The sequence below is a fragment of the Mixophyes fleayi genome, chromosome 12 (assembly GCF_038048845.1).
Source record: "Mixophyes fleayi isolate aMixFle1 chromosome 12, aMixFle1.hap1, whole genome shotgun sequence".
NCBI lineage: Eukaryota > Metazoa > Chordata > Amphibia > Anura > Limnodynastidae > Mixophyes > Mixophyes fleayi.
This window is the reverse complement of record NC_134413.1, coordinates 40,933,142-40,950,527: the sequence shown is the minus strand read 5'-3', so window position 1 is coordinate 40,950,527 and position 17,386 is coordinate 40,933,142.

Genomic DNA, 17,386 nt, shown 5'->3' with positions numbered 1-17,386 from the left:
TAATATTTCTGGCTGTCAAAAGTCCTGTTTGTCAGCAATCTGAAAAATAATTTTTAGCACTCCCAAGTGCTTTTGGGGGTGTCCCCCATTCTTTTGCATTAATATTTCTTGCTGTCAAAAGTCCTGTTTGTCAGCATTCTAAAAAAATATTTAGCACTCCCAAGTGTTTTTGGGGTGTCCTCCATTCTTTTGCATTAATTTTTGTGGCTGTCAAAAGTCATATTTGTCAGCAGTATCTAAAACATTTTGTAGCACTACAAGTGCTTTGGCTCATAATGGATTCAAAGCAGTCCACATATGAGCAGAATCAGCAACCAGGTTCTGTCACCAGTCCTGATAGTAGTGTTCCCAGTACGTCATCTGGGAAAGGTGATGTCAAACTACACAGTCTTTTGAAATCAGGCAAAAAAACACACACCCCCAAAAAATTTACCATGTTGAAGCGCAAAAGAAGTGTAACTGAGGAAAAGTTAACTGCCGATAAAAAAAAAAATTGCCAACATGCCATTCTACAGACGCAGTGGCAAAGAAAGAATGAGGCCTTCGCCTATCTATTAGTGGCAGATCAAAAAATGTTACTGAGCCTTTTTCTTGTACGGACATTCGTGACAAAGCAAAACCAAGTAATTTGGAGTCTAAAAGTGGTGCACAAGTACTGTTACACGTGAAAGCCGAGCTGCAAGAAAACAGTAAGGCATTAGAGGATAATGTATGCTCTGAATGAGAAATGACACCAATCCCTGGGGAGAGTCCATCCACCAGTGGTATGTCTAATCGTGAGCATTCTGTTAGTGACAGCGTACCCATAAAGAAGGTTCCTTTCAGCAGTTCTACTGATATGTGCCTTAACAGCCAGAGTGCAGCCGGTGATACACCAATTGAGGATGCCACTTTTGAATTAGAAGAGGATGAGGGGGAGATTTGTGTAGGTGACGAGGGCACTAATGATGATACCAAATTGCCTTTCTCAATTTCTATTTATATTCTAGACTCTATAACGGCTGAATAGTTTACTATTTTACTCCTAGTGGAGAGGGGGTCTGATGCAGACAGATACCAAACTATCTTGGTCCATTTATTTTTACTTTCTAATTCCACAGTCTATGCAGGCTGCTTTTTTTCTATTCAACTACAAGTGGAGGGCGGGGGGGGGGGGGGGCATAGATAGTCACCAAACTACCGTGTGCCATTTAAATTTACTTTATAATTCCACACATCTATGCAGGCTGCTTTTTTTTCTATTCAACTACAAGTGGAGGGTGGCATAGATAGCCACCAAACTACCGTGGGCCATTTATTTTTACTTTCTAATTCCACAGTCTATGCAGGCTGCTTTTTTTCTATTTAACTACAAGTGGAGGGTGTAATATACACCCAAAGACGATAGCTGCATTGCCAATAGGCAAAGGTGAAGAGGAAGACAACCAGGTTTGTGTGCAGAATTAAGGACAGCTTACCAGGGATTAAATTGTTTTCTTCCTAATTTATTAGCTTTAGAATTACCTTACTTATCAAAGAAACAGGTGGAGCACTAAATTAGGTTATTTTATGCCCAATTTTTAAACAAAATTGCAAAACAAAACCAAACAAAACCAAAACCAAAACACGCAAGGGTGGTTTGGCAAAACCAAAACCAAAACCAAAACACGACAGTAATCCAGATCCAAAACCAAAACCAAAACACGGGGGTCAGTGAGCATCTCTACTTATAAGTGACTTGAGGTAGTATTATTAAAATGGAGCCTACCCATAACATTACTGCACGGAGGTGCAGATTTCAACAAGATTACAACCTGCAAATATGTATAAGGATACTGCTCAATATACATAACCTGCATAAGAGACTCTTACACCATCCTCTGCTGAACAGCCATTAACTATGTTAGTACCTGCATTGCTATTGCTGTTACAAGTTGTTCAATAAAGCAACACTTTAGCTAAGTTTAAACGTGTATGGCTTAACATCCATATAACACTGCTGACACCTTTTACAGACATCCAAAAGGTTCTGCCAATAGATTAAGATCCCAGCACCATGAGTTGGAAAAAATGCTTAAACAAAAGAACAGTAGCATAGATACGCAGAAATAAAAGGAAGCCGATTTTTCAGAAAAGTCCTTTATTTGGTACAGAAGGGAGAAATGCCCAGCACAGGGGCCAGTGTGAGCAAAATTGAAAGGCTCAGAGAATTATGTGGGAAAAGTTGTGGAAAGTCATGATTGATCCAGAAGTGAGTCCAAACACTGATGAAGTGGATAGGACCATGGAGTCCATAGGCTTAGCTATAGAACAGCATGTGTATTCCATCATTAACAGAAAAGTGTCAGTACGAGATATGCGATGATGAGAAGACTATACTTGAGGTGTACATTGTACGGAACAAAGTTAAGTACCTGTGAGAGGATGAATGAGTATATAGACAAAATGCTGCCAATAGCCCAGCAATTGGCATCTGTGGAGCCAGGGCCTGATCAACCACTAGGCTGACCAGGCTGCAGCCTGGGGCGCTGGGTCCCGGGGGGCGCTGCACTGTGGGTATTTTTTTTTTTTTTTAAATTTTTAAATTTTTTTTAAATTTTTTAATTTTTTTTCTTCATTCATTTCTTTTTTCGGGGTGGGGGAGGGGGGGGGTCGCCGCTGGGGATCGCCGCGGGGGGGTGGAGGGCTCGACGATCAAAAGCATTGGTGGTCAGTGGTTAGCAACACACAGCCAATCGCCAGGCTGCCTGTTGCTGTGCAGCAGACAGGAAGCAGGACGTCTTCACTTCCTATCTGCTGATCTGAGGAGAGGAGCGACGCTGGCACAACTACAGGTAAGTGAAGGGGGGAACTGCCCTGCATATCTATAGGGAGGGGGGGAACTGCCCTGCATATCTATAGGGAGGGGGGGGAACTGCCCTGCATATTTATAGGGAGGGGGGGAACTGCCCTGCATATTTATAGGGAGGGGGGGAACTGCCCTGCATATCTATAGGGAGGGGGGGGAACTGCCCTGCATATCTATCGGGAGGGGGGGGAACTGCCCTGCATATCTATAGGGAGGGGGAGAACTGCCCTGCATATCTATAGGGAGGGGGAACTGCCCTGCATATCTATAGTAAGGGGGGGGGGAACTACCCTGCATATCTATAGAGAGGGGGGGAACTACCCTGCATATCTATAGGGAGGGGGGGGGGACTACCCTGCATATCTATAGGGAGGGAGAGGGGGGACTGTCATGCATATGTATAGGGAGGGAGAGGGGGACTGTCATACAAATCTATAGGGTGGGAGGGGGGGCTGCCATGAAAATCTATAGGGAGGTAGAGCAGTTGATATGTATGAAGGAGGGCAGAGGAGGGGGGCTGATATATGTGACTGGGGGAGTTTTGATGTGACGGGGGGGATAGCTAGCTAGCAGAGTGGAGGTAAGGAAAATAGCTGCAAGGGGGATGGATGCAGGGTGGGAGGTAAAGAAAATGGCTGCAGCAGGGGTTAAGGAAAATGGCTGTGCGGGGGGGGGGGTTGTGGTTAAGGAAAATGGCTGCAGGGGGTATTTAAAAAATAGAGCAGCTTTGGGGGGCAGAATCTCATGATTGTGTGGTGGTCACATGGGTGGTCTCAGCAATCACTAGAATACTAAATATTAGTGAGATGGGGCTGGTAGAGGTGTATATTTGATTGACAACAAATATTCAGATATTGCTTATATATGCCTGTCCAATGGGGTACTTTTAGCTGGCTATAATGGAGTATTTTGTTTTAACTAAAGGGCCTAATCATTCAGGGTTTGCATTATAATACATTTTTGCATTTTCAAAAAAGGACGCCAACTTTCCAGAAGCCAGCGAGAGGATAACAAAGTTGCAAGAGAGAAGAGCAAGGACAGGTAAGAGACAATGGCACAATCTGTCTAAATTTGAATGATGGAGAATACACCTGAACATTCATATTTAGGAGTGTTCCTATACACCTATATATTCGGAGGAGGGGGGGGGGCGCTGCGGCCGTATTAGCCTAGGGCAGCCAGAACCCTTAATCAGGCCCTGTGTGGAGCACAGGTGGACGTTGAGGAAATTACGATGGCAATGCTGCAGAATCCAACACCAGAGTTCGATTTGTTGGTGGTAGTTTTGGAGTCCAATGATATCAAGCTGACGACAGAAATTTGAGGGACAAACTGCTGCAATTTAACAACAAATTCCCCTCAAGACAAATGCTGAGAGTTCTGCTCTACTCACTAAAGGTACCAAGTCCACAAAGCCCAAGTATAAATGCTTTGTATGTCACACAATCGGACACAAGGCATCTAAATGCGCACTGAGAGATTCAAGTGGTGCGCAGAAGAAGCGTGACAAACCAAACGAGTCGGTATTCAATGTTGCAGACAGTGACGAGAAGGACTGCTGGTATATGGACTCAGGGGCCACTAGACACCTCAGCTGCAATCAAGGGTGGTTCACTTCGCTGAGACCCTGTAAAACCATATTTATCAAAGGAATTTAAGACAATGGGATATATTTAAAAAACTGTGGTTTTGAAAAAGTGGAAATGTTTTAATTCTAGTTATCATTTATTTAGTACATTCTACAAAATGACAGCTAGAATCTGATTGGTTGTTATAAGCAACATCTCCACTTTTTCAAACATGCAGTTTAGTAAATATACCCCGAAGTCCTTACTGCCACAAAAGTCCGGACAATCACAGTGTACATAAGCACAAAAGGTGAGATTGTCATCACAGACATTCATTCTGTTTATACTAGATGTCAGGCCGGAGGCCTTCTGGAGAGTACAATGGAGCAGAACACTAACCGGAATTAGCACTACTGAACTGGTAGGTGCGGAGTCTAACGTACCCCTGGTATTCGCCAGGGACCCCCGCAAGGAGGTTTGGACTTCGCTGCACAGGGTACGCAGGTCGCGGTCCTACTAGCCAGTTGCCGGTGTAGTGTAGAAGAGTCAGACGGTCCGGGTCACACCAAACAGGATAATACGGTACCAAGGGAAATCCAAAGAGTAGTCGCCAAGCCGAGGTCACAGTACAATATAGGTCACATAGATATCAGAATAGTCGCCAAGCCGGGTCACAACGGGGAGCAGGAACAGATGAAACTCACAGAAGCACTAAGGCACAAAACCAGGAACACAGACTAATAACCTGTTACTCTGGCACCCTAATGGCGCCAGAGGCAGGTTTAAATAATGGGGGAATGCCGCTTATAGGAGAACCCAGGAGGCGGTGCTGATCGGCAGCAATGGGACGGAGACAGGGCGCATGCGTCCGACACAACACTAGGAAGCCGGAAGCCGCCGCGGAGGATCAGACGTCCGTTCCCCGGCTGACAGGGAATCAGCGGGGATGGCGTCTGACACTAGATTTGGGAACCAACCTTTTTACTATAAGCATTCTTGAAAGAAAAGGCTACAAAGTCCATTTCGCAGAGGGCAAATGTGTGGTGCAAAACCAAAAAGGTAATCTAATTGTCACAGCAACCCGCTGCAACCAACTGCATGTCCTAGACACCAAACAGTGTTGTGCGATGGCTGCTTCTGATACAAATCAATCCATGGAGCTTTGGCAAACGCGGCTTGGTCATTTGTGATATGACAACATCCAAAAACGCATTGATGGAGTGGTGACAGGGATTACTCTGAGCATCTCCGAGAGCCTGGCATGTGACAGGATAAGTAAACTCGTCCCTTTCCAAAGTCACAACTTGGGCTGAAGTACCGCTAGCTCTAGTACATACAATTGTGTGTAGTCCAGTGGAGGTTGAATCGATTAGTGACTACAAATATTATATGACACTCATTGACGACATCACAAGGGTCTTTGTGATGTTACTAAATCTTTTTTAGTGCGCAAGGCTTAAAGGTTTGGGCTAGGATTTCTACAGTTCAGGATGACAGAAAGAGACATATTGACAAAGGATTGTTGGGTCATTTATTGGCTGTTCTTTTGGATATAGCTAGTGATAGCTTTAAGGTTACAATTTATCGGCTTAGCTTTCTCTATGGCTTTCTTTGATGCTTTTTTGGATCAGTGAATTTGTAGCTTCTAGTAAGTTATCAGCTTGTTCTAGTTAGCTGTATAAAAATGTGCTTTGTAGGGAGGATGTCATAGTTTCCAAGATATACTTGGATAGACTTGGATCCGCTGGGTAAATGACGTTTTATTACTTTGTATAGCATAGGCAAACTGATGGGGGGTTTCGCAGTGCCTGGAAACCCTCCTCCAAACCTGGGACACTGTATAATTGAGGTGGCTAGACCCTGCCCCCACTTCATACGGCTCTGCTCCTATCAGTAGTGCATGCAGCATTGCCCATGTATATTATGGTGATAGGAAGAAATGGACAGCAGCCAAGCACTGTCTAAAATTATAGCTACGCCCCCATGCATGCTTGTCACGCCCACTGGTGGCGTGGTGTGGAAACCCCCCTCTATAAATCCTGCGTTTGCCCCTGCATAGAATTTCGTAATCCACTTTATGCCTGGTGAGGTTGGCTTCACTGTATCAGAGTATGCAGTCGGAACATGTCAGTATTTGGCTTAAGCATCGCGATAGCTCTCCATTAGCAAAATTTCAATTAAATGCGATATTCAAAGAGTGTTTAGTTAGCCTTGGTTTGATCGTTGCAGATTACGGGTCTCATTTGTTAAGAATTGGCGTGGCTACTGTTGCAGCTTCTGAGGGCAGTTTGGCACAGAGCATTATGGCTTTAGGTAGGTGGAGGTCAGGCTGTTTTAAAAAATACATCAGGCCAGTCGCAGCGCTTTAGTTAGTTAGTATGTTCCTAGCGAGGTTTACCCATGACGCGCGTTGTTTGTCTTGTTCAAAAGAGGCATGGAGGAATTTACCATTATTTTTTCCTCTAATAGGGGGCCTGATTGGCAAGTGGCCTCCTGAGTTTTTCAGTTTTACCTCCATATGAGTCAACCGATACTCGTGCAGCAAGTGCTCTTGATGTGTTTCTTATTTGTTAATGTTATATGGACCCTTTGATATGTGCTTCATGTCTTTTTCACCTCTATGTTTTTCGGGACACAGCAGGAAGTCAAGTTCAATTGGCATGTGGCTATTCATTTATTTTTTGAACCAGTAAAAGTGGTTCAGATCGTAACTTGAGCATTTTCCCTTAAGTTAGATCTTTTCGTTGACTGGGTTTTAGGGGGCTTCGCTAGTGCTCATTGTTAGATAATATTTTTGAGTCTAAGTTTGAGGCTCCCAGGAACTTTGATTATTCAATTGGGTGGGAAAAATATGAGTAAACTTACAGGCCTGGATCTCATTGCCAAAATTAAATCAGATGTTGAAATCATCAAATCCAGATGGTCCTCTGTAAAGTTAATTTGATCGGATCTTATTCCCAGAATAAAATGGAGAGAGGTTGTTAACCTGACCCTCATTGACAATTCCTGTTCTAAAGTGAATAGAGCAGTTTATAAGTTATTTGTGTGTGTAGTAGTGCGGTGATTAGTTACCCAGACATTAAGGCCAAATTCACTAATGTCACGGGCACTAGGAGTCTTTGCCCAGGATATCACCAGATGTAGTCTTACCAGAGTAGTGTATACACACAGTGGTCCTCTGATAGTAGGGTGACTAGCGGAATAGAAGAATCAGCAGATGGTAAGAGGATGCTAAAGGAAAGTCTATGACTAGCAGCAACGGGTTATGGATTAGACAATATGAACACGAGGATCTTGATGGACGTGAAGACGTGAGGAAAGTCAGTGGTCTGCGTACAGCAAGTTGTACCACTGCTATAGTGAGAGGAGTTGTCCAGGAATAGATAGGAAGTAGTGAAGTCAGTGGTCTGCGTACAGAAAGTTGTACCACTGCTTGTAGTAATGGGACTGGTTCCAGGTGCAAGTAGGTAACGGGGAAGTCAGTGGTCTGCGTACAGCAAGTTGCACCACTGCTTATAGTGAGGAAACTTGTAACTGGTGCCAATAGGAAACTGGGAGTCAGTGGTCTGCGTTCAGCAAGTTGTACCACTGCTATAGGTGAGGATAGGCACTAGTGTAGATGAGTGGAACATAGAAGGTAACATGGAGAGCACAAGGAACTTGATCCCAAATGGTATATACAATACAATAGCAAATGACAAGCGCTGATTGAGAGATACAAAGTCCCTACTGAGATCCAGGTCAAAAGAGATAAAGTCAATAGCATCTTTATCTTCTTAAGATAGAGGACTCCGTAGATGAGCAGGACACAGTCCAAGCGGATATGCAATAAACTAGTGAAGTCAATAGGAGGTAAGCATACCGCGATTCAGTTGAGCAGGCTGTCACGAGAGAAACACAGAGATAGCTGAGCGACTGAACGCCGACACGAGTAGAGACCACAGGAGAGTGGTAGCGGTAATCCGTTTCTGTGTAGCACACAGGCAGAGAACTTGACACGAGTGGAGCAATGATGATTCTTGCAGAAATCAGCAGGAACTGAAGACACGATGAAACACAGGAGAGTTGAAGCGGTCCGGAAACCGGCAATGCAATAGTCAGGAATCAGCTGGGACTGAAGACACGATGAAACACAGGAGAGTTGAAGCGGTCTGGAAACCGGCAATGCAATAGTCAGGAATCAGCTGGAACTGAAGACACGATGAAGCACAGGAGAGTTTAAGCGGTCTGTAAACCGGCAATGCAATAGTCAGGAATCAGCTGGAACTGAAGACACGATGAAACACAGGAGAGTTGAAGCGGTCTGGAAACCGGCAATGCAATAGTCAGGAATCAGCTGGAACTGAAGACACGAGGGGAAACACAGGAACACCTTCAGAGACTCACAGGGAATGAGACTCCAAGATCAGGCAACGAGGTAATGACCACAGGTGCTTTAAATAAGGAGTGTTGCCTGATCAGCCAATTAACTAAAATCAACAGGTCTGAAGGGTTCATAGAGGCTGCGCATGCGCAGACCATCAGGATGGCGGACGGCCACGGTTCCTAATAACAGAAGAAGAGGCACCCACGGTCCGGTGAGTGACAACTAAATTTTATTGGGCAGATGGGGTACATTTGTCTAATGTCAGTGTTGCATATTTTGTTGAGCAAATGTATCGCTTTCTTGTTGGGCACTGATAGGTCACTTTGGTGGCAGGCTTAGGTTCCTGGGGTGGGGGAACCTAGCTGTGCTGTAAAGCAGTCCAATGAGTAGCCATAATGAAATATTATGGTGGTTGGGCATTCTCCCCTAACAGCGATGTTCAATATCTTTACTACTCTCGGGGTAATTGGGGGCACCTCCTGGTTGGGCGGCCCTCAGCTAATGAGCCAAATGGGGTAGAGTTGGGCTCCACTACCTAGAAGTGTCCCAATATTTAGTCCAAGAAGTTTATGGATATGGCTGAAGGCTGATTGGTCTTGCTATTTATTAGCCACCGTTTCTGATTGATATTTAATTTTCAATAAAATTATGTGACCTTTCATACACCAAACAAGTCTCTCAGGTCTTTATTTTATGGTGATAAGGAAACTCTTGATAAATGAAATAACGTAAAAGGTAACGTTATCAACCGCTAGGTTGGAACTCATTAGCCAATCAGTTTTAGGGCTCAGGGAGGATCTATGCTGGGAAAGGCTTATACGGGTGGTAAGTGACAGTTAGATTTCTCTTGCCTTCAAGAAAGTTCCCCGCCCACCAGCTCCTTTTTTGCTTTGCTTGTCTGTCTGCTTTTTTTGCTACTCTGCCTTTTCTTTCCTGAAAGGTTTAGTTAGCGGAAAGCAGTCCAATCAGTGGCCATAATGACACATTCGGGTGACGTGTGGGGCACTCTCGCCTAACAGAAATGTTCAATTAGTTTACATCCCTCCGGGGTAGTTGGGGGGCACCACTTGGTCAGGCAGGCCTCAGCTAATGAGCCAAGCGGGGTAGATTTGGGCTCCACTGCCTAGAAGTGTACTAAAATTTAGCTTTAGACGGGTTTTCTGGATATGGCTGAAGGCTGATCGGTCTTGCTACTTATTGGCCACCATTTTTGATTATAATTTAATTTTTAATACAATTTTGTTACTTTCCATACACTAAACAAATGTCTTGTTTTTGTTTTTTTTATGGTGATACGGTAACACTTGGTAAGTGACATAATGTAAAAGGTAAAGTTAGGCAGCTAAGCCCTTGTCTTTGCAACACACAGAATAACCATATTTTTCTATCTAAATGCCTTGCAAAAATGTTTTATATTTATTACTCACACTCATCTATGCTTCATATGTGTATTACCTCATCTATGTGTTACTTGCTTCTGTACGAGGGGCTCCACAATCTGTAAATAAATTAAAGTAATAATAATAATAATTAATTTGCATGTTCACAATTTTCATGTTCACAATTATATATTTACTTTATTTACCCCTGCATTCCTGGTCAACAAGCTTCGTCCATTGTATATATGAGTTGTAGCAGCAGGTAGAGAAGAATAATGATTTGAAGAATATAAATAGCTGTGGAATTAGGATTCCACACCCACCAGGTTACTGTGGGACAAGACTTTTTTTTGGGAATTGGCACAAGACCCAATCACTGAGCGGCAGTACATTTGGCTGCACATGATATACATTGTGTTATATATGATGGGCAATGAATTGTATGTGCATGACATTGTGAACTGCGTATGCTAGACATTCCTGGTTATATATCATACTTACCAACTTTGTTCAGCTCTCTTCCGGGAGCCTGCAGGTGGAGGTGGGGGCGTGAGGGGGCGGGGCGCCAAAAATCGCGTCATTTTGGACCCTGTGACGTAATGACGCAAACGCGCCATTTGACAGCGGGGGCGGGGCCAAACACCGCAATTCACCGCGTTTGGGACCTAATTCTGCCCACTTAACTAGGAAGTGGGCACTTCTTAGTGAAGTGGGCAGAATTCGGGAGATTGCCACACTCTCCCGGGAGTCCGTGAGACTCTCGCAAAATGCGGGAGTCTCCCGGACATTCCGGGAGAGTTGGCAAGTATGTTATATATCTTGCGCTTCCTGGACTGTGTGTTATAGACATTCTAGGCTGTATATGCTGGATATTGTAGCATGAACTAGGTCTTGTATCACAATATTTGATCTAAAAAATTGGTGTAAGCAACTTTGTGATCAGACTGTTCTATACTACATACACTTCTTACTTTCAGGCAATCTAGAAACTGGTACAATTGTTTTGGAGATTTCTATCACCCTTTACAAGCTTACTCTATACTTCACAATGCAGAGATCAATGATTTCTGGTATTGTAAGATGTGCGTCAATTATTTTCTATTTTGGGGAGGTTTGAAAGAGAGATATACATGGCGATTTCCCTTTAGTAACTTAGGCAAAATCACCACGTAAATCACAATAAAACAAAATAATTTATTAAAATTTGCCCTTAATAGATCATATCTAAATGTTTGTTTTATTTAATTTACTAGCAAGGAAGCTATTAAATTTATTGTGTCATTTCTGTCGCTTTGATTTTTTATTTCAGAGTTTGCTATTAAAAGGAAAAACTCCACTCATTCATTAAATAGAAAAGTATCCCTTTGTATAAACTTCTTATACTTTTTACACCAGCCCAGAGCAGATGAAACTCAGTATATTTTAGGGAATGCTCTTTCTAGCTAGTTCTTTGCATATTTTACTATAAATATCAACAAAGAAAAGAAACTGAACTTTAATTTTGCTTAAATTATCTTGCATTTTTTTGGCAAGCATTTCAATCGTACTTAGATTTTTGGTATAAATATATGAAAGGTGAATCATACAGTACTTTTCAACCCTTCCCCCATTAAATGGATAGTAAGGATCATTTACAAAAGGGCAATAATATAGGCACATACAAGGGCAGAACTGTACAAAGCAAGGTGCCAAAAAAATTGGTATAGGCCAGCAATGCTTTCCTTACCTCCTAGGCACCCAGAATGCTGTGTTAAGAGACTCAATGAACATCATCAGTCTGGCGCATGTGCTGTTCAGTAGTCTCCCTTGAGAGCTGAGTGGGATCCTCAGGGTGGAGTGGGGGCCTCTCAGAGGTCCCGTAGTTGCTGTACCCCCTGCACCCCCTACTGTTTCACCCCTGGGCACGTAATTCATTTTTTAGGTGAAAATGTGCCTATTTGTCTGTACACCTTATGCATAGGGTCAGGCAAACATTACGCTTTTGGAACTGGTTCAAGAAAACATTGCTGTGTTTAATTTTGCAGGAAGCAAGTCCACATGAAAATGTGCATAGCGGAGAGAGTAAAAAACATTACTTATTATCACCTATTACTACCTTAGGACCACCCATTCATTAATTTATATATTTTTTTTCTTCTAATATACTGCTTGTTAGGACTTCCTTTATGTTTTGGGACATTATGGGACTATATAATGTGTCCTTTTGTGTGAATATTTTTATTATATGGATGCTTATGGGCTTACCGACATCAAATTCACCTGAATAGAACACAAGTGTTGCCATTATAACTGTTAGATGATTCCTGGCTACCAGCCGCCCTTGTGTGAGGAGATGGGGTCTCTGTGGCCACCAGCTAACCAGGAAACTCCTTCCATCCCTTCAATCTCATTTACATATCTCATCTTGCCAAAAGTTTTTACATGTGGGCATAATATAAAAAGTGTGAGTGTGCCCAGTTTGCATTAAGCTAGGATTGCCCTTCTTTGTCTAGCTCCTCTTTTGCACTCCTCCATATTCATTACCATCTTGGCACCCAAATCCACATACTTACTGTAAAAATAGCAGCATTTTTGCATACTCATAACAGTGACTCTTTACATTGCAGAGATGACAGGTGTGCATCAATGCTAATAACAGTTTATTGCTGACCAGGTTCATCTAAGCATCTCATGTGCGGTACTGTCTTGGTTACCTTGTGTCGAAGTCGTATAATTGGATGAACAAAAGTATATTGGTTAATATTGTTTCATTGTGCGATTGCATTCAGTATGTCACGCTACACGTGGCGTGCTGCGATCGCACGGTAAAATACGCACGCACACACTCGCATTACAACCTTTAGTTATTTATATAATTCATATTCATATTAATTCCATTCTACACTGATTTATGAGCAGATAGTATTTAGTTTATTATTAGTTTATATATTATAATTATATGTACACCTCAGTGTTATTTAAGGTTCAGGTTATAGGAAATGTGTCATTCTAATCCCCTATTCATCAGCAGCTGTCCGGTTCAATCGCCGAAGAGATCGCATAGTGCATACTCTAGTTATTGATGCTAGGAAATAAATAGTCAGAGTGATATCAGACTGTAAAATGCTAATGGACTAGTTGTAACTGGTTTCTGGGCGGGAGAATCATCTGGAATGTTGACCCTCAGCCTTAGAGGGGGTTGTTTGAACTAGCCTATGACCTGTTTACATTGGACCCACCTGAAGTCTGGACCTATAGAAACAAGCCACGTCATCTCCATTGTTCTCTCTGTAACACTGAATGTATATAATCATAGCTGTGCTCCCACTAGCTTCAGTCATTCCCTGACCACAGTATTCAAGGGTGAACTACTGTTCACTGGTACCCGTGGGAGCGCAGCGGTATGTATGTATCTTTTGGTATTGGCTGTACTGTACTGTATTATATTATAATCAAATATTGAACTGTTAACTTTTTACATCTGCTAAAATAAATTACTTTGTGCGTTGGAAACACAATACAATCGCTTGTGCAATGGTTATTTGAAAACGATAGAATTACTTTAATACTTGATTCACAATAATCCTTATTTTGCCATGTTTAGTGAACTTTGTTATGGAAAACAGATAAGAAAGAAAGTGAAAATTGTATTCAGTATGAGATGAATCATGCAATTGGTCAACATTGAAAAATAGGGGCGTTACCAGTAACATAAATGTGAACAAATTTGTGGCACATCTATAAAACCTGGTACTGTTCCGGGAAATGATGATGAGGGCTAACACTGATGACTGGTCCTTTGTTGCTGTACTTAGTACACTCAGCAGTGCACATTCATTGTATATAGTACCTGAATGATTGTGTGGCTTGTAACTGGGCTTCATTATACCAGCAGCCACAAAGCCTCACAAGGCATCAGAAGTATAAATATATTTAAATATTAATATCCTGTTTCAAGGCATGGCTGTTGACTTCGGCATTTCTTCCTGTAACAGACCATTAAGGTAAGGCATCAAGGTCAGAAGAAACCATGAGTCACTTACTTGCATTAATCAGCCATGCTAAATATTACCAGGAATGCTTGAAAAGTTTTAAAACAGATTGAAATTTGATCGAAGTTCACCGGTTTGACTGCCAAGATCATGTTCATGGTAGAGTCATCAATAGATCCCGATTCAAATTTGTGGTTCAAAATTTGCAGCTCAAGTTTACCCTTCGCAACTTGCTACTGCCAATCACAGTGCATACTTGCATTCTGAACACTGGATAGGAAAGATTAATCTTTTTCCAATACAGATTGTTTCACAATGTTTGCATTCTTGATTTCTTCTCATATGCAACCTGCTTAAGGATGCACTTTTTATCTTTGGAATAAACATTCTCAATTGGGCTATGTTTGGGTGATGGGGATAGAAAAGCAAAATCTTTTTACAAACAAATATGATGATGCAGGCAGGCAAATGCTGCAAGACTGTGCTTTGGGGTAAGCTAATACTATTTTCACTCTCCCCCTGTGTAGTATATGATGGGGTAAATTTACAAAACTGCGTGTTTGAAAAAGTGGAGATGTTGCCTATAGCAACCAATCAGATTTAGGTACCATTTTGTAGAATGAAAAAAAAACAAAAAACTTTTTTAATGGTTGCTATAGGCAACATCTGTAGGTTTGGAAACATGCAGTTTAGTAAATCTAGCCCTATGTTCTTATTGCAAACCATATAAAAGGCAATAAATATAACATGGACACCAACATTTGCAAAGAAAAACATCTAACTACATTATTTCTACCACAAACAGTGAACACGCACCTGCTTGCTCTTCAGAGGCAGAATCCCTCATTGAAGGTGGAGGTGTAGACCTGGGACTGGGTGTTAACTGTTGGCCAGGCGATTCTGGATGGATTAGAAAAAGCATACAAGGTATTTGCAGCAACAAAAAATGAAAAAATATACAGATTTGGATAAAAATGGGTTTGAAAAATAAAAAAAAGGTGTTTAAAAAAATATTGTACTTTTAATACTGTTAGAGTAAAAAAGACAAATAACTCACCAACTACTTGCCCAAACAAGGGCGAAACCGTGTCTTTCACATTAATCCCCTCGACAATCTCTGGGGGCATTATCTGGCGCAGCTCCTCCTCATAAGTGGTGTACGCTATACAAAGAGGGGGGCCACCACCAGTTCGTCTTGTTGCCCTCTTTTCCTCGGCCATTTTCTCTTTGAGCCTCCTCTTTATGTCTGAGAAGCGCTTGCGGCAGTGAGCCACTGTCCGCTTTAGTGGCCCCACCGTGTTCACGCCATCACAAACTCTCGCCCACAATTGGTGGCGCCGCCTTAGCGGAGTCTGGGCTGCCAGGTTCCCTAAGATGACCTCATAGCATGGAATGATGTTGTGCACCAGCACACAATTTTCATCATGGGAAAATCTGACATTCCTCTCTGATTTTGTCTTCCTGCCCTCTCCTGACTCCTCTAACCCTTCCTCACCCTCCTCTGCCCCCTCCAGCTCCATCTCCCTCTCCTCAGCCTTTGCTCCCCTCCTATCTCTAGACATATTCAGACACAAATCTGAAAAACACTAAACACTGAAAGACTGACAAACACAAAGGACAAACTAGACTAACTACATAAACACTCACAACACACTCACACACAAGTAACAGAGACAAAGGACAAGACAAATACAATAACTACAAGACAGAAAAAAAAAAGAAAATATATGCACAAAACTGGAAAAGACCACAGGACTACTCACACTTCAAGCAGAAATTGCACCACCAAACCACTATACTCCATCTATCACCAACTCTCAGCACAAACCACCAAAGTCCTCTCTCTATACTCCTCAAAACCCTATCAAAGAATAAGTGTCAGGCCAGTGGTTTATATAGGGCTTGTGATGTCAAATCTCCTGACTTTGAAAGTAGCCAATAGAAACAGGCCATGAGACAGGTATATTTTTTTAAAAAAACACCATTACACGAAAGCGCCGTCATTTAAAGCAAAAGCGCCATGTTCAAATCAAGGCCGCCGGCGGCTTTGACCATTACAACCCGCCGTGACATTGCCAGCGGCTTCAACTTCAAGATGAAAAGTGCCCATTAGTAAATCCGGCTGTTTGCAAAGCAAATCCGCCGGCAAAACGCGGCGATGCATGGCGGCTTCAAAATGCCACGCATCCCGCCTGATAGTAAATCTAGCCCTTAGTCTTAGTGGTGAGCAACTTTACAGGATTCTCAGTATAGGCTAATAGAAACACTTATACTCTTTATATAAGTACCCGTATGGACTAGTCTTACTGCTGCTGAACTCTTTACAGAAGTGTACAGTGTAACCTAATTTCAGTGCTGAAACTCTGTGCACATGTCTTATCATGGACTAGTCTAAGTGCTAATGTACCGCTTTACAGAAGTTCCAGTGTGTACTGGTCTTAGGGATGTATTTATTAAAGGACAAATAGCTATATCTCCGACAAAAATGGGTGTTTTTGCCAGAGATAGGGCTTCACACTTGTTGGTAATCATCCTTCTGATGACTACCTTTCCGACAAGAGTTATAGCGACAGTAATATGACGATCGCTATAACTCCGACTTTCAGGAAATGCAGATTTCCCTAAAACTTTACATAAAGTTTGTACTTTAAACTGCTGCCGGGTCCTCGCATTGCCCCCTTAATACTACCAATGTGAATGTCACCATTTTAAGTGACGAGAATTAGACTGACGGCATTTTATGGTGTTGTGCTTTATATCGCTGGTGTTGGAAATATTGTATATTAGTTTTTAGGAAAGTCTGCATTTCCTGGAAGAGTTATAGTGTTATAGGGTTATATCATCATATTACTCATAGGCAAACCGAGGGGGGGGGGGTTCCTAGAGCCTAGAAACCCCCCTTCAAGCCTGGGGCACTGTAAAATTGAGGTGGCTGGACCCTGCCCCTGCTTCACACGGCTCTGCTTGAAAAGGGAGAGCTGTGTGTACCTAACAGTAATGCACGCAGCATTGCCCATGTATATTATGGGGATAGGAAGAGTTGGAGAGCAGCCAAGCACTGGCTAATATTATAGTTATTCCCCCATGCATGCTGGTCACGCCCACTGGTGGCATGGGGTGGAAACCCCCCTCTACAAATCCTGCATTTGCCCCTGTTACTGTCACTATAACTGTTGTCGGAAAGGTACTCATCGGAATGATAAACCCCACACTTTGCACTATACATTAATGGTTCACCACCTGCAAAGCAGTCAGATTTGCCAGGTTTCACCAGC